This window comes from Heteronotia binoei, chromosome 15 (genome assembly GCF_032191835.1).
Source record: "Heteronotia binoei isolate CCM8104 ecotype False Entrance Well chromosome 15, APGP_CSIRO_Hbin_v1, whole genome shotgun sequence".
Taxonomy (NCBI): Eukaryota; Metazoa; Chordata; class Lepidosauria; order Squamata; family Gekkonidae; genus Heteronotia; species Heteronotia binoei.
The window spans coordinates 62,367,349-62,390,045 of record NC_083237.1 but is presented as its reverse complement, the minus strand read 5'-3'; the positions used below and the strand labels follow the sequence as shown (position 1 = coordinate 62,390,045).

The window sequence follows — 22,697 nt, the reverse complement described above, 5'->3', positions numbered from 1 at the left end:
CTTTCTTGATATGCCCCAGAAAAGATCTTGGGCAGTTATAACAGAAAGCACTGGGGAACGAAACAATCTAGGAGAGCCAGTTTGGTGTAGTGGTTAAGTGTGCAGACTCTTATTTGGGAGAACCGGGTTTGATTCCCCACTCCTCCACTTGCACCTGCTGAAATGGCCTTGGGTCAGCCATAGCTCTGGCAGAGGTTGTTCTTGAAAGGGCAGCTGCTGTGAGAGCCCTCTCCAGCCCCACCCACCTCACAGGGTGTTTGTTGTGGGGGAGGAAGGTAAAGGAGATTGTGAGCCGCTCTGAGACTCTTCGGAGTGGAGGGCGGGATATAAATCCAATATCTTCTTCTTCATTACTGCTGGGAGAGAATAATGTACATCTTACTATTCTATTATAGGCATTCATCAGACACACACATTTGGAACACTGTGGCTGTGGTCCTAAGAAGAGAAGAGATGGGATGTATACCCCACCCTTCACTAGCCAAAGGAGTCTGAGAACAGGTTCCAAATCTCCTTTCCCTTCCCACAACAGACACCCTGTGTGGTAGGTGGGGCTGAGAGAGCTCTGAGAGAACTGCTCCCGAGAGAACAGCTCTGTGAGAACTTGTGACCAACTCAAGGTCACATCAGCAGGCACAAGCGGAGGAGTGGGGAATCAAACCTGGTTCTCCCAGATAAGAATCTTCACACTTAACCACTACACCAAACTGCCTGAGAGTAAGGTCCACTGAATAAACTGAGTAGACCTGCTTAGAATCGCTAACCCTATGAGAATTTCAGCCATGCCATACTCCCAAAGTTCACTGTATAACTGGAGTGAAATGGCTGATGTGATTATTAATAGGCGTCTTTCATACACGTGGAATCACTAGAAGTCTAAACTCAATCAATTGGGGTTAGAGGTAGATGATTTTTCTACCTCTGATGAGTCATATATCTTCAGATGTATTAAACTGAGACTGTGGGAATCAGAGGAAACGAAATTATGGCCAACTGACCCTTATATTTGCTCTCCAGCTTCCTTAGGTCTTTTTGCTTTTTGTGGCAAAATGCCCAGTTATCTATCAGTCATCGCAGGGCATTTATGCTGGCTAGACTAAACGCGTTTCCCTCCAAAGTTTTACAAGGGAGATATCAGCAAGTTCCTTTAGCCGACAGACTTTGCTCCTGTGGAGCGAATACTCCTGACTCAATCCAGCATATATTGCTTGATTGTTCTTTTTACCATAACCTCCGTAAAGATTTATTTGGCAAGCTTTCTTTTTCTCCAGATTTGTCTATTCTGCCACCCTGTTATTATTTATTGAGTGATACTGAGGGGGTGGTTAGTGAGGTTGTGGCAAAATTTCTGGCTGACATCCTTAAATTTAATTCTGACCATGTTTGAATGCATCTGTAAGCTCGGTTTCATTTTGATTTTATCTCCAATGTTTAAATGTTTATATTCTGTGTATTTTTATCTGAATCTATTATGCCATTAAAGGTTTGGTATGGTATGGAGGTAAAGATAGTCCTCTGTGCAAGCACCAGTTTTTTCCAACTCTGGGGTGATGTTGCATCATGACGTTTTCATGGCAGAGTTTTTACACGGTGGTTTGCCATTGCCTTTCCCAGTCATCTACACTTCCCCCCCAGTAAGCTAGGGACTCATTTTACCAACCTCGGAAGGATAGAAGGCTGAGCCGACCTTGAGCCAGCTTCCTGAATCCAGCTTCCGCTGGGATCGAACTCAGGTTGTGAGCAGAGAGCTCGGACTGCAGTACTGCAGCTTTACCACTCTGCACCACAGGGCTCACTAAAAGTATTCTATTTCTTCCAAGCATGGAAACCAGAGTCTCCCATGGTATGATAATGCATTCGTTAGAAAGATTTTTAAATTTTTGCCAGCGAACAGGTTTAAGGCCTTTGAACATGTACAGAAAGCACGCCCTACACCATGGAGTTACTGCATTTGGTTGTCCTAGAGGAACTGGGTGCTCTGTACGCTTCGTGCTCCTGCAGTTCTGACTTAGCAAAATTAAACATTGGCTGGAAAAAAAACCCCTCCAAAGACGAAACTCACAGCTCTCTTGCTGGCTCACTCTATGGCATACGCGAGGCTGTTGCTTGCATAAATATTTATACAGTCAGCATTCTTCCCAATGTAAAGCTTTATCCGGAATTTTCCCTTTGGTGATAAGTGTAGATAAGTTATTTATAATTAATGGAGACCTCGAGTCCCATCTTCGCGGGGCCTGGGAGCTTTCATCTATAATTGGGAGGTGCCACAGCTTCGTTCTGGCATCGAGCTTCCTGATTAGATTTCCCTTTTCTTAAATTTGTCTTTTACTTGTTCAACAAAAGAATGCATTTCCACTTCCAGTTTGCTGCTGCAGAAGAGATGCAAAAGACTTGGGAAATGTACAGTATATGGGGAAATGTACAGTATCTGCTTGTGTTGATTCCCTCTCCCCACATTTTTTTTTTTAAGAACCCAGTTGACCCCTTCCTTGGCTACCCTTGCTTCTACAACACACCAAGCAGAAATACATACTGAGTAAACACCACCATTGCCAACCTCCGGGTGGTAGGGCTGGAGAGCTGGGATTACAACAAGTTTCCAGGTGACAGAGATCAGTTCACCTGGAGAAAATTACTGCTTTGGACAGGATTACCAAGTTCCCTGATAAAACGGGATAAAAGGAAGTACTTCTTCACCCAAAGGGTGATTAACATGTGGAATTCACTGCCACAGGAGGTGGTGGCGTCCACAAGCATAGCCACCTTCAAGAAGGGGTTAGATAAAAATATGGAGCAGAGGTCCCTGATAAAACGGATAAAAGGAAGTACTTCTTCACCCAAAGGGTGATTAACATGTGGAATTCACTGCCACAGGAGGTGGTGGCGTCCACAAGCATAGCCACCTTCAAGAAGGGGTTAGATAAAAATATGGAGCAGAGGTCCATCAGTGGCTATTAGCCACAGTGTGTGTGTGTGTGTGTGTGTGTGTGTGTGTGTATATTTGGCCGCTGTGTGACACAGAATGTTGGACTGGATGGGCCATTGGCCTGATCTAACATGGCTTCTCTATGTTCTTATGTTCCTGCATTCTCCAGCGGGAGTTTTTGCGTGCACGTGACGCAATGACGTCACCCAGACGTGACCTCATTGAAGCAGTGATGTCGCTCACAGCTGCTATAGACGTTTCCGGGAAAACTCAGCGTTTTCCCGGACGCTGCAGCCATTTGGGAGGGAAAAGCTATGGTAACCATTATGCCGTAGAGTTTTCCCTCCCAAATGGCTAAAGTGTCCGGGAAAACCATAGAGTTTTCCCGGAAATGCCTAGAGTGGCCACCGCACAAGCTTGCCGGCGTGATGGCATCACTTCCGGGTGATGTTATTGCGCCGACAATGTCGGGAGAGGTTCCCCCTGCTGGCTCAATGTGGGTGGCTCCTGGGTGGAGGAACCTCCACCTGGACCGGGGGCTTGGTAGCCCTAGCTGTGGAAGGTTGACTCTATGGCATTATACCCCACTGAAGTCCTTCCCCTCTCAAATTCCTACTCTTCTCAGGATCCATCCCCTAAAATCTCCAGGTATTTTCCAACCTGGAGCTGGCAAAGAATTGTTTGGACAAGTGGACAACTGAGGCTGTGACTCCAGCAGCTCTTTAGGAGTTTGGCATTCCAGAGCTGAGGATGGAGCAACTCCACCCACCCATCCCAACAGAATGGCTTTTTCCGGGACAAGAAGGCTGGAGGCTGAGCTGTGAATGGCTCCACAAGAATCCATACCTAGGATGACACAGTGAAGGGGCTGGAAGTGTTTAATTAAGCTGGAAGCAAAAGGGAAGGGTGCAGTTTAAGAGACTGTAGCTCTGAGAAGCCTAATTGGTGCTTTGATTTTCTATGCTTTAAAACCTGACCATGTAATTACCTTTTAAACTAAAACAAAATCGCCACAAATCCCCCGGGGGGGGGGGGGGGAGACAGGAGGAGATCAAGGAAACGTATGGAACGCAACCGGCTTTTCGATGACATGGACTTCAATGAGCAAATGAGGACTGTCTCAACCAACTAGCAAGCATGGAAGCTGTGCAAATCCCTTTCTAACGGCAGAACCATCGTACACTGCGCATGTGGAATCTGAGAAGTCTGTGCGCATGGGGTGACATACTTTTATTCTTCCATCTTGCTTTTAAAAATTTTTTAAAGTCAGGCTGAATAAGGAATGACATTCCAGGGCATCTACCTTTCTTCTAGATGCTGAGAAAACCACCATAGTTTTAGCTCATCTTGAGATATGGAAGATGAGTTTTTTGGATCAAGAACTTGAGCCCCCAGCACCTTTTATTTTATGTCAGGGGTGGCCAACGGTAGCTCTCCAGATATTTTTTTTTTTGCCTACAACTCCCATCAGCCCCAGCCAGCATAGCCAATGGCTGGGGCTGATGGGAGTTGTAGGCAAAAAAACATCCGGAGAGCTACCGTTGGCCACCCCTGTTTTATGTCAATGCTGATGTTTCCTGTCTGTTCTGTTAGACAGGCCTACACAAAGCTAATTTCTGTGCATCAATTTCTGTTTTGTCCTGCAGAATGTCACCAACGAGACGACTAAGATTATGCAAAGTGGGGGTGATTGTTTTGGAACGGAGATTGCCTTTGAACTGCTCTTGTCGCTTTCCAGAGGCTTTTAGGACTGCTAATAGCAGATCTCTGACCCGGCTTGCCTTGTTTTTGCCTTAGGAAAGAGAAAATTATCTGCCCTTGTCTAAATTTCTCTGCACGGCCATCCATTTCCCAGTAAGCACCCTCAAACCTAGGGAAGTGTCCTCCCCATGACTTTCAATGAAAACAACAGATGATTTCCAACTCTCCAGGAAAACAGGGATGTGTATCTAGATTTGCTGCTCATTTTGGTACCCAGCAATGGTAGCTGGCCTCGGGAACAGGGATGCTAGCCTCCAGGTGGGACCTGGGGATGCTCAGAATTTCAGCTCCCTTCTGAAGAAGCAAGCAGTGACCCACAAAAGCTCTTAAAAGGTAAAAAAGTCCCCTGTGCAAGTACCAGCCGTTTTCGACTCTGGGGTGACGTCGCATCAGGACGTTTTCACGGCAGACCTTTTACGGGGTGGTTTGCCGTTGCCTTCCCCAGTCATCTACGCTTTCCCCCCAGCAAGCTGAGTACTCATTTAACCGACCTCAGAAGGATGGAAGGCTGAGTCAACCTCGAGCCGGCTACCTGAACCCAGCTTCCGCCGGGATCGAACTCAGGTCATAAGCAGAGAGCTTGGACTGTAGTACGCAGCTTTACCACTCTGCGCCACGGGGCTCCTACCCTGCCACAAATTCTGTTAGTCCTGAAGATGTGAGTGGACTCTCGCTCTTCTAGTTGTTCTTTTACTGCTACAGACAGGCTAACACACCTACCCATTTTGACCTAGTTCAGGAGTATCAAACTCATTTGTTGTGAGGGCTGCATCTGACATAAATGAGACCTGACCAGGCTGGGAGAAGTGTGGAATAAAAGGTAGCGAACATATACAATTTATAAAGGACACAGACAAACACAAAGATTTAAAACAAAAAAACTTTTAAAAACTTAAAACATGCTTAAAAGACTAGCACTCTTGCAGTGTTTTATCAGTCTCAGATAACCGACACCTCTTGCTCAGAATTATTGCATCAACATCTGGAGACAGTGTCTGTCCTGTAGTAATCGTGTATGCTGTTCAGGTGTGTATCTGTAAATTGCAAACCTACTTTTGATTTGTTGACATTACAGAAATCTCATGGTCAGTGCTTTGAGCCTAAGACCCAGGGGAAAACATGAAATGGCTGGACGTTGTGAGCTTTTGTACGTAAGTTGTTTCACGTGCTGGTCAGCCAATGGAGAGCCAGTTTGGTGTAGTGGTTAAGTCCACAGACTCTTATCTGGGAGAACTGGGTTTGATTCCCCACTCTTCCACTGGCAACTGCTGGAATGGCCTTGGGTCAGCCATAGCTCTCGTAGGCGTTGTCCTTGAAAGGAGTTATCCTTGAAACTCTATGGTTTTCCTGGGTGCGCTAGTGATTTGGGAGGGAAAAACTCTAAGGTGTACCATAGAGTATTCCCTCCCAAATTGCTAGAGCATCTGGGAAAACCATGGAGTTTTCCTGGAAATGCCTAGAGTGGCCGGCGAGCAACATCACTGGCACAATGATGCCACTTCCGGGTGATGTCATTGCACTGGCAACATTGGGGGCAGGCTGGGAACCTCCAGCGTAGGAAAACCCCCACCTGGCCTGGGGGCTTGGCAGCCCAATTCTGGGCATGGGGCAGGGGTCAGTGGGGGTGTGGGGAGGCAGTATTTGTGAATTCCCTGCATTGTGCAGGGGGTTGGACTAGATGACCCTGGTGGTCCCTTCCAACTCCATGATTCTTATCCTTTCTTCCCCTCACAAATGAAGTCCAAGCACGTATGCAGAGCGCCTCCCATGCTACCTTTTCTTATCTTCCCCGAGTGCCTCCGTCCTTAACGGAGAATGGAAGCTTCTCAGGGCAGGGACCTGCCTTTTCCCACTAACACGGTGGTCATGTGTGTCGAAAACGCTGCATGAATAAATAAACCTCCATCGTGAGGCACTCGCTCAGCATCTCAATCAAACCCTACTCTGCAGCAAATGGCTGTCAGCAAATCACCTGCCTTAGAAACCGGTTCTCCAGGGACGACTGCTTTAGCAGCGAGACAACATTCACTTTCATGGAAACAAACGCCCACTCCAGCAACAGGGCGAGCCACAGCACCAGGCCTGTCTCCAGCACGAGTAGGTGGAGAACGGAACGGCAGAGCAAAGAGGGGCTCGGTCTGAGCTACGCTGCCCATAGCAACGACTCCTTGGAGCTCGGCCTGAAGGCCTTTGCTTGGGGTATCCCTGCAGGTTGCTATAAAGTACTTCAAGTGGAACCGTCAAGTTATCAAAATCCAAATGGTGAGAGTAGGGTTGCCAAGTCCAATTCAAGAAATATCTGGGGACTTTGGGGGTGGAGCCAGGAGACTTTGGGGGTGGAGCCAGGAGACTTTGGGGGTGGAGCCAGGAGACTTTGGGGTGGAGCCAGGAGACTTTGGGGTGGAGCCAGGAGACTTTGGGGGTGGAGCCAGGAGCAAGGTTGTGACAAGCACAATTGAACTCCAAAGGGAGTTCTGGCCATCACATTTAAAGGGACTGAACACCTTTTAAATGCCTTCCTTCCATAGGAAATAATGAAGGATAGGGGCACCTTCTTTTGCGGCACATAGAATTGGACCCCCTGATCCGATCTTTTTGAAACCTGGAGGGTATTTTGAGGAGAGGCACCAGATGCTACGCTGCAAATTTGGGGCCTCTATCTCAAAAAACAGCCCCCCCCCCAGATCCCCAGATACTCGCGGATCCATTCTCCATTATTTCCTATGGGAATAAGTTCCCAGAAGATATTTCCCTCCCCTCCCCCCGCTTTCTGATGACCCTGAAGCGGGGGGAGGGCCTCCAAACCGAGGGATCCCCTGCCCCCACCTGGGGATTGGCAACCCTAGGTGAGAGGGAGGTGCTCTCGGTGGCCTCTCTACATAGGTGGAACATGCACTCCTGTCCCTTCGAGAGTCCCTCATTTTAAGAGAGAGAAAATTCCTACAAATCCTGCAAGAATTCCTACAAATCTCCTGTAGCATGTGGTGGAATGGGCTTTTTACCTGCCATCCAAGATTTTCACAACACCTGGACAGCCAGTTTGGTGTAGTGGTTAAGTGCGGATTTTATCTGGGAGAACCGGGTCTGATTCCCCACTCCTCCACTTGCAGCTGCTGGAATGACCAGGTCAGGCTGGGACAAAGAGGCTTTTCCTGGAGATCTCCAGTTTCCTTCCTAAAGTCTCTCTAGTATTTAATTCCTCTAAATCTCTGTTCCCTGCTTAGAAGGGAGGGGTAACTTGACCATCCCATTGTCTGGATCAGAGGTGTCAAACACGCAGCGTGGGAGCTGAATCAGGCTCCCGGAGGGCTCCTCTCAGGCCCGCAAGCAAGTCTGCTTCCTTCTCCCTCTCTCTTGCTTCCTTCAGTTTTAGCAGAGACTGTTAAATAAAATATTGCAAGAGTTCTAATCTTTTAAGCATGTTTTATTTAAAGCTTAAAAAAAAAGTTGTGTTAGTCTGTTAGTCCTTTAGCCCAGCACCTGACTGAGCAAGTTTGGTATAGTGGTTAAGTGTATGGACTCTTATCTGGGAGAACTGGATTTGATTCCCCACTCCTCCACTTGCAGCTGCTGGAATGGCCTTGGGTCAGCCAGAGCTCTCTTATCTGGGAGAACTGGATTTGATTCCCCACTCCTCCACTTGCACCTGCTGGAATGGCCTTGGGTCAGCCATCGCTCTCTTATCTGGGAGAACCGGGTTTGATTCCCCACTCCTCCACTTGCACCTGCTGGAATGGCCTTGGGTCAGCCAGAGCTCTCACAGAGGTGTCCTTGAAAGGGCAGCTGAAAGCCCTCTCAACCCCAACCACCTCACAGGGTGTCTGTTGGGGGGAGGTAGGTAAAGGAAATTGTGACCGCTCTGAGATTCAGAGTATAGGGCGGGATATAAATCCAATATCATCATCTTCTTCTATAAAGTGTATATCTCCACTACCTGGCCTTACATTTTATGACACAGATGGCCCTGCCCGACAAGGTCTCATGTATGCCGGATCCAGCCTTCATAACAAATGAGCTACAATATAGCCCTAGATGAATGGGAAAAACTATGGAAACAGAACTTAAAATTAATAAAACCAGCAGATCTCAAAGAAAATTTATATAAAATGGTATATAGATGGTACCTTACACCAGACAGACTGGCTAAAATCTATCCCACATATTCAAATAAATGCTGGAAGTGTCGTGAAGCTAAAGGGTCGTTGTTTCACATTTGGTGGCAATGTAAAGATGCAAGAAAATACTGTACCCAAGTTAATATATGGATTCAAAAAATCTTGAATATACATATTAACCATGTGCCAGAGTTGTATCTCCTGAACATTTGTAGACAAAACTTTCCCTATGATAAAACTGAAACTGCTACTGTACATAGTTACTATCGCCAGAATACTTATGCCAAGTATTGGAAGATTGACAGAATTCCTAACACAGATGAATTTATTAACAAGCTGTTGGACGCCGCAGAATCTGATTTAATGTCCACAAGATTAAGAGATGGTAATGTCCAAAAATGTCAGGAGGAATGGGACCCTATTTATAAATGGGTTAAAAGTAAAGGTTTTGGCATGGAGTAACAATATTTTCCCTTTGTTTTGCAAACCCTCTCCATCTCCTAGTGTGTTTGAGTGGGTGGTTGTATAGTTGTTAGATTTATTATTGTGTTTTGAATGTACTGCGCATTGAAGTGTCATGAATGCTCTGTTTTTTTTTCAATGTATTGCGCATTGATGTGTTCTTGAATGTTTTGTGTTTGTAATTTTGATAATGTTGATGGTATTTGTGCTTGTTCTATGTCCATTTCTTGTGTGTCAATGTGTTTTCACTTTTTGTGTGTTAATTCCTTTTCTAATAAAAACCCTTTAAAAATAAAAAAACAAACAAATGAGTTTGACACCCCTGGTCTAGACCTAAAAGGTGTAGGAAGGTGGGCTGAGCGTAAGTCTGGAAAGCAACTGAGCTGACTTCTCCCTTTCCTGCCTGTGTTCTGCCTAGAGAGGGGAAGGGGGAAAAAAACCCTTTTAAAAACACAGAGTGAAGGTTTTGCTCATTTCAAACCTCCAAAGGAAAAAAAAATGCATTTCTTCACAGCGTACAGTATGTTAAAATGAGAATCCAGCTCTGGGTTCCACGTTCCAGCGAGTTTGCGGCTGGGCCCAGTTTTTACGAGCATCGGAACTACATTGCTTCCTCCTTGCCTGTCTACGCGCGTTCTTCTTGCTTGACTGTTGTCGTTGGCGAAAGTGGCTTTGCATATCTTTTAACTCGATACAAAACCGAACAAAATGGAGTGAAGGATATGCCTCAGGTAACAGCCCCTCTTTTCAAGCCAACTCTTGGATAATGGAGGACTCATATTCTAAAACCCGTAGTTCTTTTACTTCCGCTTTCCAGTCATCGCAGAACAGTTGAGTGGAGAGTGGGCTGCCTGCATCACAGAAGTCCAATTGAAATAACCATCCTTGTGAGTGCCTATGTTTTGGGCAGGAATACTCACATCAAGAATGGAAGCTGCAGTTTCAGGAGCATGACTGCGTTTTGAGGACAAGCTCTCTCTACTGCCAAGTTTGTAAGCCTGCCTGAAGTGCATGAGAAAAGTGTTGGGTTTAGGGATGCCAGCCTCCAGGTGGGACCTGGGGTCCCCCAGATTTACAGCCAGGGCTTTTTTTGTAGCAGGGACTCCTTTGCATAATAGGCCACGCACCACTGATGTAGCAGGTCCTTCTGGAGCGTACAGTAACGCCATATAAGGAGAATCCTGTAAGCTCTTGGGGATTGGCTCCATCAGGGGTGTGTGGCCTAATATGTAAAGGAGCCCCTGCTAGAATTCTATCTCTGGACCCTGTACTAAGAGCCCTGTAAGCTCTTGGGGGATTGGCTCCATCAGGGGGTGTGGCCTAATATGCAAAGGAACCCCTGCTGGAATTCTATCTCTGGACCCTGTACGAAGAGCCCTGTAAGCTCTTGGAGGATTGGCTCCATCAGGGGTGTGTGGCCTAATATGCAAAGGAACCCCTGCTAGAATTCTATCTCTGGTCCCTGTACGAAGAGCCCTGTAAGCTCTTGGGGGATTGGCTACATCAGGGGTGTGTGGCCTAATATGCAAAGGAACCCCTGCTAGAATTCTATCTCTGGACCCTGTACTAAGAGCCCTGTAAGCTCTTGGAGGATTGGCTCCATCAGGGGTGTGTGGCCTAATATGCAAAGGAACCCCTGCTAGAATTCTATCTCTGGACCCTGTACTAAGAGCCCTGTAAGCTCTTGGGGGATTGGCTCCATCAGGGGTGTGTGGCCTAATATGCAAAGGAACCCCTGCTAGAATTCTATCTCTGGACCCTGTACTAAGAGCCCTGTAAGCTCTTGGGAGGATTGGCTCCATCAGGGGTGTGTGGCCTAATATGCAAAGGAACCCCTGCTAGAATTCTATCTCTGGACCCTGTACTAAGAGCCCTGTAAGCTCTTGGGGGATTGGCTCCATCAGGGGGTGGGGCCTAATATGCAAAGGAACCCCTGCTAGAATTCCATCTCTGGACCCTGTACTAAGAGCCCTGTAAGCTCTTGGGGGATTGGCTCCATCACAAGGGTGTGGCCTAATATGTAAAGGAACCCCTGCCAGAATTCTATCTCTGGACCCTGTACTAAGAGCCCTGTCAGCTCTTGGAGGATTGGCTACATCAGGGGGTGGGGCCTAATATGCAAAGGAACCCCTGCTAGAATTCTATCTCTGGACCCTGTACTAAGAGCCCTGCAAGCTCTTGGAGGATTGGCTACATCAGGGGGTGTGGCCTAATATGCAAAGGAACCCCTGCTAGAATTCTATCTCTGGACCCTGTACTAAGAGCCCTATAAGCTCTTGGAGAAATGGCTACATCAGGGGTGTGTGGCCTAATATGCAAATGCGTTCTTGCTACAAAAAAAAGCCCTGATTCCAGCTCATCTCCAGACTACAGAGAGCAGTTTCCCTGGAGAAAATGGATGATCTGGAGGGGGGATTCTAGTCCAGGGGTGGCCGTACTGTGGCTTGGGAGCCCCATGTGGCTCTTTCACACATATTGTGTGGCTCTCAAAGTCCTCATTGCCCCCATTGGCTGGCTTGGAGAAGGCAGTTCTCTCTTTAAATCACTTCTCCAATCCAAATGAGCCGGCAGCTTGGAGAATGCATTTAAAGTTGCTTTCTTTCCGCCTCTACCTCCCATCCAGGCCTTGAATTCAACAGGAGCTCACAGAAGCGCAGCTCCTGAACCTTTCTGACGGTTCCCCCCTCCTCCTCCCCACCTTGTCCATTGAATAGCAGGTGCAGCTGCACAACAAACCCTAGATGAGCTCCACCACCTATTTTTCTACAAAACGACCCCTGCTCCCATCTATTTGCTGTACGTTCTTCCTTCCTGTCTTGGGGAGGGACGGTGGCTCAGTGGTAGAGCCTTGGGAAGCAGAAGGTCCCAGGTTCAATTCCCAGCATCTCCAAAAAGGGTCCAGGCAAATAGGTGTGAAAAACCTCAGCTGGAGACCCTGGAGAGCAGGGGAGGGACGGTGGCTCAGTGGTGGAGCATCTGCTTGGGAAGCAGAAGGTCCCAGGTTCAATTCCCAGCATCTCCAAAAAGAGTCCAGGCAAATAGGTGTGAAAAACCTCAGCTTGAGACCCTGGAGAGCCGCTGCCCGTCTGAGTAGACAATACTGACTTTGATGGACCAAGGGTCTGATTCAGTAGAAGGCAGCTTCATATACGTTCATCTGAAGTTCATGCCTTGTGACATTTATTCTGTGTGGCTCTTACGTTATGCATGTCTGACCACCCCTGTTCTAGTCTGTGGCTTTGTACCCCGCTGAGACCCTTGCCCTGCCTAGGCTCCACCCCCAAATCTCCAGGAATTTCCCAACCTGGTTGGGGTAACTCTACCCCACACCCTGCCGCTATTGGGGGGAGGGGGCGGGCCCTGGCACCCCTAGCTGTAGGTTTAGTTGACAAATGCCTCTGTTATGCCTTTCATGATTAAGCGACAAAGTTTCTTTAATCGGGTGACAACCTTCTTTATGGATTTCTTATCCACCATTCGGAATGAAGTTCACGCAGTCTCTCGAGCCAGACGCTCTCTGTGAGCGTGTAACAAAGCTGGGTTTTAAAACTGAGCTATCGATCGACTGTAGCTCCTTACGGTGGGGACCGGATCTGCCTCCGCTACGAAGGCTGCCTGCAGGCCCTGCTTTTTGGCGATGTTTGTTTGGGGCGCAGGAATAAATCGGGGCGTTCGCCTTTATTTACCGGCTGGCGTCACCTTCGCCACCCTATCCCCTTCCCTCCCGTTAATCCAGATTTGAAATCGTCATGGGTTTTGAAGCATTTCCTATTTTTAAAGAAATTGCAGAGGTTATTAAGTCCCCGACAGCCGTCACTTTCAGCAAAATAGATGACTCAACAAGCAATTAGGGGCTTAGCAGCTGATGCAGAATTGTGGAGGCAGCTGTCTTGAGAGGGCTGGCAAAGTCCAGCCGCTGATTGGGGGGGCGGGGGGCGGGTTGCTGCTTCTTTTGAGATTCTGATAGGGGAGAGGCCCAGGCTGACTCTTGAGGGGTTAACACTGGCAGTGGGCTGAATCATAGCATCATAGAGTCGGAAGGCACCTCCAGGGTCATCTGGTCCAACCCCTGCACAATGCAGGAAACTCACAAAGACCTCCCCCTAAATTCACAGGTTCCTCATTGCTGTCAGATGGCAATCTAGCCTCTGTTGAAAAACCTCCCAGGAAGGAGAGCCCACCACCTCCCGAGGAAGCCTGTTCCACTGAGGAATCGCTCTAACTGTCAGGAAGTTCTTCCTAATGTTGAGCCGGAAACTCTTTTGATTTAATTTCAACCCATTGGTTCTGGTCCTACCTTCTGGGGCCACAGAAGACAATTCCACACCATCCTCTAGATGACAGCCCTTCAAGTACTTGAAGATGGTGATCTAGGGTTGCCAAGTCCAATTAAAGAAATATCTGGGGGCTTTGGGGGTGGAGCCAGGAGACATTGGGGGCGGAGCCAGGAGCAAGGGTGTGATAAGCAGAATTGAACTCCAAGGGAGTTCTGGCCTCACATTTAAAGGGACACTTCCCCCCCCCCACCACCATGAGAAAGGGGGCTACCCTCGCCGCTCCCGCCGGCCGTCCAGCTTCGTTGCCGCGGGGAGACGGAGGCGAAAGAACCTCGCGCGCCCCTTTACCGTCTTCCCGCTGGCCACAAAAGTTCAAAGGGAGAAGAGCCTCGCGGCGGCAGCAGCAGGGAGAGCAAACAGTCCTCGTGGAGCAGGATCTCTCTTACCATCAAAATGTCCATCAGGCAGGGTTGGGAACGCTCTCCTCTCTCTCTCCCCCCCCTCCCTTCCTCGCGCTCCAGTCACTGAGAGGAGGCGGTGCCGGCGGAGGGAGGCGGAAAAGAGAGCGGCGATTTAGTAGGTGGGGCCGGGGAGTGCCTCGTGCCGCAGAGGCGAGGCTTGGTGAGGCGAGCATCTTTTTTCCCGCGCGGTTTCTCCCCGCCCCCCTTTTGACATACCCCCATCCAATCAGGGACGGGCTGCCGCTGCCCCTGTAAGGGTCAACTGTCCCTGTGAAGTCTTAGGAGAGGGGAAAGGGGGGCACCCCGTCGCTGTTTCCCCCCTCCCCCTGCTTCCGTTTTTTGGGAGAGCGGGGGAAGAGGGTGGAAATTCTGGGGTCCCCCGCCAGGGCGGGAGGGTTGGGAAGTCTATGGTGATCCTATCACATCTTAGCCGCCTCCTCTCCAGGCTAAACATGCCCAGCTCTTTCAACCTTTCTTCATACGACTTAGTCTCCAGACCCCTCACCATCTTCGTCGCCCTCCTCTGGACCCATTCCAGGTTATATCCTTCTTAAAATCTGAAGTTCTGCCCGGGCTCTGAAAGTTCTCTTGGGCTTTGCTTTAGGTCTGTGGTATGGACATACCTCATGGAGGCTGCCTCATTTGATTGTGCAAATCAACTGGCAGCTTGGAGAATACACTTAATGTTCAAGTTGCTTTCTTTCCACCTCTCTCTCCATATCTATTTTTCTCCCTTCTTTCTTTCCTTCCTCCCTCCCCCATCCCCAAACATCTGACATTCATGTCTTGTGGCTCTCAAACATCTGGTGTGTGTTGTATGTGGCTCTTACATAAAGCAAGTTATCCCTCGCTTAGAGTTAGAGGGAACACTGGTTTGGATTGCCCACAATTAGGACAGAGATACTAATTTCTCAAGGTGAGGACATTTGCAATGTTAAAGGTGTTTTTGTGGATTCCTTTTGGATAGGCAGTTTGCATAACGGGTAGATGTCAGTAGATGGGAACTGGTTCCCTCTTGAATGCTGGTTCCCTCTTGGGGTGGGAGCCACCTATACCTTTTTTGTTTGTAACCTATAGTACTGGTTGTACATTTGACAGTAGTGTAGTCAGATAATTTTAGATTCTGAACTGGACAGTCTTATGACCTTCCTCATTAGATGCAAATTTCTAACGTGAAGCAGTTCGGTGTAGTGGTTAAGTGCGCGGACTCTTATCTGGGAGAACCGGATTGGATTCCCCACTCCTCCACTTGCAGCTGCCTCGGGTCAGCCATAGCTCTCACAAGAGTTGTCCTTGAAAGGGCAGCTTCTGGGAGAACTCTCTCAACCCCACCCACCTCACAGGGTGTCTCTTGTGGGGCAGGAAGATAACGGAGATTGTGAGCCGCTCTGAGATTTAGAGTGTACAGCGGGGTATAAATCCAATATCTTCTTCTTGCACTACTTGCGGAGGGCGGGGGGCCCCTGCTAATCCTGTGAGCAGGGGGAACCAGACTTCCCTGTCAAAGCCCACTCCTGAGAACTAGCATTCAAAGGAGAATATTTTAAATTTGCAAAGCTTCCTGGGGCTAGGGCTCATAATGTCACAGGCACTGGTGGTGGAAGGTACAGTCAAGTCACAGCAGATTTATGGTGACCCGTAGGGTTTTCAAGGCAAGAGACGATCAAAGGTGGTTTGCCGTTGCCTGCCTTTGCGTAGAAACCTTGGACTTCCTTGGGGGTCTCCTGTACAACTACCAACCAGGGCAGCTGACCCTCCTTAGGTCCCAAGATTGAGCAATCCAGATCAGGGAATTGAAAACAAATCAGCCAGTATCATAATGCCCCTGTATAAATCGATGGTGCGGTCTCATTTGGAGTAATGTGTGCAGTTCTGGTCGCCGCACCTCAAAAAGGATATTATAGCATTGGAGAAAGTCCAGAGAAGGGCAACTAGAATGATTAAAGGGCTGGAACACTTTCCCTACGAAGAAAGGTTGAAATGCTTGGGGCTCTTTAGCTTGGAGAAACGTCGACTGCGGGGTGACATGAGAGAGGTTTACAAGATAATGCATGGGATGGAGAAGGTAGAGAAAGAAGTACTTTTCTCCCTTTCTCACAATACAAGAACTCGTGGGCGTTCGATGAAATTGCTGAGCAGCCAGGTTAAAACGGATAAAAGGAAGTACTTCTTCACCCAAAGGGTGATTAACATGTGGAATTCACTGCCACAGGGCGGCCACAAGCATAGCCACCTTCAAGAGGGGTTTAGATAAAAATATGGAGCAGAGGTCCATCAGTGGCTATTAGCCACAGTGTGTGTGTGTATATAAAAATTTTGGCCACTGTGTGACACAGAGTGTTGGACTGGATGGGCCACTGGCCTGATCCAACATGGCTTCTCTTATGTTCTTATGTGACACAGAGTGTTGGACTGGATGGGCCATTGGCCTGATCCAACATGGCTTCTCTTATGTGACACAGAGTGTTGGACTGGATGGGCCATTGGCCTGATCCAACATGGCTTCTCTTATGTGACACAGAGTGTTGGACTGGATGGGCCATTGGCCTGATCCAACATGGCTTCTCTTATGTGACACAGAGTGTTGGACTGGATGGGCCATTGGCCTGATCCAACATGGCTTCTCTTATGTTCTCATGTGACACAGAGTGTTGGACTGGAGGGGCCACTGGCCTGATCCAACATGGCTTCTCTTATGTTCTTATGTGACACAGAGTGTTGGACTGGATGGGCCATTGGCCTGATCCAACATGGCTTCTCTTATGTGACACAGAGTGTTGGACTGGATGGGCCATTGGCCTGATCCAACATGGCTTCTCTTATGTTCTCATGTGACACAGAGTGTTGGACTGGAGGGGCCACTGGCCTGATCCAACATGGCTTCTCTTATGTTCTTATGTGACACAGGGTGTTGGACTGGATGGGCCATTGGCCTGATCCAACAGGGCTTCTCTTATGTTCTTATGTGACACAGAGTGTTGGACTGGATGGGCCATTGGCCTGATCCAACATTGCTTCTCTTATGTTCTTAGGGCTCACAGACACTAGCCCAGGGGTGTCAAACATGTGACCCGGAGGCTGAATCAGGCCCCTGGAAGGCTCCTATCAGGATCCCACACAACTGGCTGTCACCTGCTTTCTTTTCCCTCTCTTTTGCTTCCTTCTGCATCTCAGCTTGCCTTGCCAGGCTTGATCAGTCGTACAGCAGCTACAGAGCAAAACCTCTCTTTTCTCCATTGGCTGAGGCTCCTCCCTTGGAGAGAAATGGGGGGGAGGCAGAACTAGCTTTGCCAGGCTCTCTCAATCACACAGCAGAGCTACTGAGCCAAGTCTCTCTTCCTTCTACAAGGCAAATATGAAACACTCAGTGAGGGTTTTTACTAATGCATATACCAAAACAATTTCTATACTAAACAATATTCATTGGTATTCCAAAGAATTCCCTTCTACAGAAAATAGTACAGTGTTCTCTCTTTGTTTGTCTCTTCCTTTTATTGGCTGAACCTCCTCCCCCTCCTTGTCCCCTGGGGAAGGAAGGAAAGAGTCTGAGCTTCCTTTGCCCAGTTCCCTGGATCCCATGGGAGAGATACAAAGAAAACACCTTTAAGACAGAGTGCTAATGTTTTAAACATGTTTTGTTTTCAGTTTCTTTTTAAAAAAAAATCTTTAATTGTGTTTGTGTCCTACTGCTACCTAATCTTAAATAGGTGCACACACGGCCTGGCCTGACATGGCCCGGCCCAAAAAGATCTCATTTATGTCAAATCTGGCCCTCTTAACAAATGAGTTCGACACCCCTGCGTTAGCAGGTATCAGCAGCTTCCCCCCCATTCAAGCGCTACCACAATGAAAACCTGCGCAACTTTTTTAAAAAAAAAAGAGTATGCCGAATTGGCTTGCCAGAGGGCTACAAAGCGGGTGCACTTGAAAACATGGACCTCAACTCTGTTTTGGACTTGGAGTCTTCTCTGCTCCTGTTTGTGCCACTTCTTTATTTCGTTCGGATCCCGTTTTCGCCTCTTAAGTGCCTCACCGAGCTGGAACCTAATTAAAGAAAGCTGTCCGTATGTACATGCCCCATGCCTAACAGCTTGTATCTTGGCAGGGGTTTCCTAAAACAATAAAGTTTAACAGCTGTGAATAATTACATCCACACCTGGTGGGAACGTGGAGTGCTGCTAAGCTAAGCCGCTATTTAAGCCTTGTGGCCATCAGGAATGTTTTTCATTGAACATTTTAGAGAGCTAAAGAGAAGAGACCATCTTGAATAGCAGGGAAGGCATAGGCCCAGGGCTTTTTTGAGGCAGGAGCGCAAAGGAGCAGTGCTCCGTCTGGGTTGGCCAGGGCTCCAGATGGCACACTGGGGAAGGCAACTTTAAATGCCTCCCCAATGGCTTAAGCAGTCACAATCCTGTTCCCTCCGCAGTGTCCGGTCGGATTTCCCACCATCTGCGCCGGAGTTACAGGAAGTGCCGCAGCTTCTGCGTAGCAAACGTAAACTGGGTTTTAGCGGTTTACGTTTGCTATGCAAAAGCCGCAGCACTTCCTGTAACTCCGGCGCAGATGGTGGGAAATCCGACCGGACACTGCGGAGGGAACAGGATTGTGACTGCGAGGTAAGCTGTGTGCGAAAACGGTAATAAACTTTTTAAAGGACGCAAACATGACTAAAGAATTTTTTTTAAAAAAACTTAAAATAAAACCTGCTTAAAACATTAGCACTTGTTGGTCTTAAAGGTGCTTGCTTTGTATTTCTCTCAGAGGTCCAGGGAACTGGACAAAGAAAGCTCTGGCTCCCACCCCATGGGACCAGGAGGAGGAGGAGCCTCAGCCAATGGAGAAAATTGAGGTTTTGCTCTGTAGCTCCTGTGCAAGCCTTGCAAAGCAAGCTGAGATGCAGGACACAAGAGACACGGAGAAGGAAGCAGACAAGAGCCAGTTGCTCCGGGGCCTGATTCGGCCTCCAGAACGGGTGGGGCTGAGAGAGCTCTCACAGAAACTGCCCTTTCAGGGACAGCTCTTCAAGAGCGATGGCTGACCCAAGGCCATTCCAGCAGCTGCAAGTGGAGGAGTGGGGAATCGAACCCGGTTCCCCCAGATAAGAGTCCGCACACTTCACCACTACCTCAAACAGCCACATCTCACATTTTTGCCACCGGCCTTCTGCTTTCCCAGAGGTGCAAAGAAAGGGAGGCCGCTTGGGAGCCTTGGGGGTTGGTCCTGCGCAAGATGGCTGCCTGACACTCGCCATTCAGCACACCGCAAGAGCTTTGTTATCAACAGAGGGCTCCACGCAGCAAAAACAAAATGACATCGCCGCTAATTGAATGTCAGCGAGAAGAGTCAGAGCCAGCGAAAGAACTAGGACAGCCCAAAGAGATGGCAGGCGATACGTTGCGGGAGAATGTGTGATGTGCCGGCAGAAGACGATGCTGTACTTTGTACCTGAAGAGCGACATCTCTCCTCCGCAATGGATTCAGAATACCGCTAGAGAAGTCCTCTTTCCTGCCTCTGCAAACCGTGTCCTTCAGACCTTGTACTAACGTCCTAGCCAAGGTTCCCTCTAAGCTACAGAGTCTTGCGAGCAAAAATTCTACTTTGTGAGCTACTGTGCCGGCATTAAAGTTGTGAGCTCCTGATTAAAGCTGTGAGCTGCTGCATAAATCAGTGAGCTCTGGGGTCATCCTTTTCTGAGCTAAGGCAAAAAAGGTGTGAGCGAGAAGCTAAACAGCTAGCTCGTGCTAACTCAGCTTAGAAGGATCACTGATCCTAGCACCATCGCTTTCAAGCTTCCAGTCCTCATTTTTAATATGTTGAATTCCTCTTCCTCTGCCTTTTCATATTGGTCTGCTGAAAGCAGTTCACAGGCTCTTTGAGATTATTATATATGCACGGCCTGGGCCCTAACAGGCTCTCTTCTAAAGCTTTCCATCGAAGGCTCATCTTTGGCCAGCCCTCTTCACAGGGCAGACACCAAGGTGCTTAGCACCCTAGGCCGTGCCCCTTCCTCAGGCAGAACCAGGAAGGCGAGAACAACGGAGTGGAGGATGGGGCACCCAGCAGCGTCCTATAGGCCAGGTGATGCTCTAGGCGGCTGCCTACCTGGCTTACTCCTACACACCGACCCTGCCTCTTTGTCTCCTCCAGCCACACTCGCTTTCTTGTATTCTGCTGGCCAGAAGTTGCCTCTCGTACTCTCTCAGTCAAACTACCTTCCTATTGTTCCGTGATGGGAGGATTTGGGGGAGACAAAGCCCAGTTTTTTAAAAAGGCCTGGCCTAACCCCAGTCACAAAGCGATGTCCATATGGTTACCCTTTCATTCAGATGTTCCTTGGAATGTGGAGGTGTCAGAATCTCCCTCCTCCATCTAGACCTCACCTGCGTGACCTGCTGGCCTAAAACAGCCTTCCGCATGCTTGCAATTTTGCAGGTCTGAGACAGCCAGGCGTCACAAACACGAGGTCTGCCACATCCCCGGTGGGCTTGCTCAAACGGCACGTCGGCTGCGCTTGGTTTAATTGTGCAGGTCGATTCCAGGGGCAGAGATAAGGTCAGTCTCAAGCTTGCCTGGAAAAACCACTTTGAATCTGGAAAAAAAACCCTTCCCTTGGAGGACTCCGCTGACTGGACAGTGAGAGAAATGCACTCTGCACCTGCTCAGGAGTTTTTGGATCTGTCGTTTCTTCCTCAGTTCTTGGTTAAGACCTGGCACTGAAAACCTGGAAATGAGCCCTGGCGTAAGTGGACTTTCTCTCTCTCTCTCTCTCTCAAGCTAAACACCAGTCCTCCGAATCTTCTCCAACCAACAGCACATTCTGGAACTGACAGGCGTCCATAATTCAAGCCAGTCCATCATTCTAGATGCAAGCCTACCAGCTTCTCTAGACTCACCAGCTGTTTCTGCCAGGCTATGGCACTCCTCAGGAGACTCGTGGTGCAGAATGCGAAGAAGAAGAGGAAGAAGAATTGCAGATTTATACCCTGCCCTTCTCTCTGAATCAGAGACTCAAAGCAGCTTACAATCTCCTATATCTTCTCCCCCCACAACAGACACCCTGTGAGGTGGGTGGGGCAGAGAAGGCTCTCACAACAACTGCCTTTTCAAGGACAACCTCTGCCAGAGCTACGGCTAACCCAAAGCCATTCCAGCAGGTGCAAGTGGAGGAGTGGGGAATCAAACCTGGTTCTCCCAGATAAGAGTCCACGCACTTCGCCACTACACCAAACTGAGTCTCTAAATGTGGAATAATAATGGGGAGTAAAGCTGCAGGACTGTAATCCAAGCTCTCTGCTCATGACCTGAGTTCGATCCCAGTGGAAGCTGGGTTCAGATAGCTGGCTCGAGGTTGACTCGGCCTTCCATCCTTCCAAGGTCAGTCAAATGAGTCCCCAGCTTGCTGGGGAGTTAAGACCTGGGTTGTAGATGACTGGGGAGGGCAATGGCAAACCACCCCATAAACTGTCTGCCATTAAAATGTCGCGATGCGATGTCATCCCAGAGTCAGAAACGACTGGTGCTTGCACAGGGAACTACCTTTACCTTTTTTTTTATGGCACTCCTCCCTCCTTCCCTCTCTCTCTCAGCTTGACTTCGTGAACGAAGATTTAAGAAGGGTGCAGTAGTCCACGTCTGCTGCAGGCTCGCTGGTGGCTGACAAGACCAATGCGGGACAGGCAGGTCCGGCCACAGTGGCTGCAGGGAAAAGTCTGATTTGGGGTTGGTGCTGTAGCAGTGCAATTCTTCCTCAATCTCCTTTTGTCCTCAAGACCAGCTATGCGTGCGTTCTCAAAGGAAGAGACAGCCTGGTGGATGGTGTGCCTCCATGCTTTGTGATCTGAGGCTAGGTCAGACCACTGGTGATGGTTGATGCGACAGGTACCAAGGGATTTCTTCAAGGAGTCCTTGTACCTCTTCTTTGGTGCCCCTCTATTTCGATGGCCGGTGGAAAGTTCGCCATACAGAGCAATCTTGGGAAAGCGGTGGTTTTCCATCCTAGAAATACGCCCTGCCCAGCGCAGCTGCGTCTTCAACAGCAGTGCCTCGATGCTTGTAACCTCCGCCCGCTTGAGGACTTCAGTGTTGGTCACAAAGTCACTCCAGTGGATGTTAAGGATGGTGCGAAGGCAGCGCTGATGAAAGCGCTCAAGGAGTCGCAGGTGATGACTGTATAAAACCCACGATTCGGAGCCGTAGATGAAGGTTGTCATCACAACCGCTTTGTAAACATTGATCTTTGTGCCTTTTTTCAGATGCTTGTTGCTCCACACTCTTTTGTGCAGTCGGCCAAATGCACGGTTTGCCTTTGCCAGCCTGTTGTCAATCTCCCTCCTTCCCACAATTTCTGCAACCCCCCCCCCCCAAAAAAAAACAACGTCCAGTATTCGGTTTAGAATGACTCATATACAAAGGGTTCCCCCCTCCCCTCCCTACAGTTTCTCATGAACAGATAATTTTTGTTCTGGGGATTTATCAAACACAAAAGAGAATCCACCAAAGACTTGAAATGTTTGTGGAACATTTTTTTAAAAAGCAAAGCTGCAGTCAGGTGGCAAAATCCTGGCTCTATCACCTCTTCCTTTTTGGATAAGCAAAGCAGCGTAGAACATGGCTGACAGCCTTTTCGCAGCTAAGGTATGAGATCCATTAGAGCATCTGTAATTATTTATAGAGGAGGAGGAAAACGTATTGCAT

General features: G+C 48.6%; 1 protein-coding gene across 1 annotated transcript in view; it reads left to right on the top strand.

Annotated features, from left to right (window-relative positions):
- ZNF385C (zinc finger protein 385C) overlaps positions 1-22,697 on the top strand; it is a 321,307-nt gene that overhangs the window by 514 nt on the left and 298,096 nt on the right. The gene's annotated exons all lie outside the window — the stretch shown is intronic.